Source organism: Austrofundulus limnaeus, unplaced genomic scaffold (assembly GCF_001266775.1).
Source record: "Austrofundulus limnaeus strain Quisiro unplaced genomic scaffold, Austrofundulus_limnaeus-1.0 Scaffold2107, whole genome shotgun sequence".
Taxonomy (NCBI): domain Eukaryota; kingdom Metazoa; phylum Chordata; class Actinopteri; order Cyprinodontiformes; family Rivulidae; genus Austrofundulus; species Austrofundulus limnaeus.
In genome coordinates, this window is record NW_013954509.1 from 41,883 (window position 1) to 43,232 (window position 1,350).

A 1,350-nucleotide genomic window follows, 5' to 3' on the forward strand; every position below is an offset into this window, starting at 1 on the left:
ATTAATGGCAGAAAGAGTTTTGTATCAGAAATAATTATGAGCTGATATATTTTAGAGCAAGTGCTGGAGCACAAATATATTTCTGGACATGATGTAATAAACATTAAATATTCAGTATCTCTGTATCTGACCCAAACATTTATTTTCACTGTCTTTAAATGTTGTGATGAGTTTATTTTACTGTCATCTGAGTGCTGCTTCATTATTCAGTCAACAATACATTAATGTGATAAATGAATATTTCTGTAAACATCCAAGTCAAAACATCAGGTTTCCATGTCTTTCCACTATCTATGTGGTTCTTACCTTGACTTTAATGATGAACACTTCCTGGTTGTACACCTGCACTGTAGCTGTGCACGCTGCCACGTGCAGAGAAGTTTAAAAAAATGTGCCAGGCAGAAGAAGTCCACACCATTCCTCCTTTTAGTCCTCATGTTTTTGTTTCTCCTTCCATGGATGGTGAACGAAGTACTGAACATCAGAAAAATGAACAGAGTTTCCTGGACGGGCTGTAGCGGGGGTCACGTGACTGAAATGATCCAATAGCAACACAACACAGGTATATATCTAAGTAGATGTGCAGGCATGACAGCCAAACCCATCTGTTCTCTGATTGGATGTTAAATCTATGATTGACAAGACATTGACCAATCAGCTGGAGGCAGAATAACTTGGTCAGAATTCGTACTTGTAAAGTGAAACTCACATGTAAGTTTTGAACTTGAGCAGAGAGATTTGCATGTAGTTTTTTGCTTTGTAACTGTAAACAGACATTAACAAAAAAAGATTGTAACTTGTGTAAATATTTTTTACAGGTATAAATCTTATTTTTACACATATTTTTACAGATACAAATTTAATTTTACATGCACACATTCCTATTTACATATCCGAAACTTAAAAATCTTAATCTACAAATACAAGTTCTGATTTACAAGTACAAAATATATCCAACTAATATTTGTGCCCATAGACCTCCCTCAGACGTTCAAAACACTGCAGCTCACCTGCTAACTGGAGTTTGTAGAGGGAGCCTATCACCTCCACTGGSTGCCTGTTCATTTTAGGTTTTAAGGTTCTGTTCTTTGTTTTTAAGAGTCTGGATGGTCTTGCCCCACCCTTCTTGTCAGAGCTGGTTCAGCCACACTCTCCTGCTCGGTGCCTCAGGTCAGCTGATCAGCTGCTCCTGGAGGTGCCCAGGTCCAAACCTAATCTGAGAGGAGACAGAACTTTTTGTGTTGTTGCTCCAAGATTATGGTACAGTCTTTTACTCTCTGTGAGACAAGCCCGTTCACTGTCCACTTATAGTGGTAGTAGTATAGTAGTACACAAGTAGTATAGTAGTAC

General features: G+C 38.1%; 1 long non-coding RNA gene across 1 annotated transcript; it reads right to left on the reverse strand.

The window, feature by feature from the left end:
- Positions 1–6: 6 nt before the first annotated feature.
- LOC106537052 (uncharacterized) lies at positions 7–1,102 on the reverse strand. Its single transcript, XR_001312600.1, has 3 exons — positions 1,011–1,102; positions 710–763; positions 7–474 (listed from the first exon to the last, which is right to left on the reverse strand). It is a non-coding gene; the product is annotated as an uncharacterized LOC106537052 (long non-coding RNA).
- Positions 1,103–1,350: the final 248 nt, after the last annotated feature.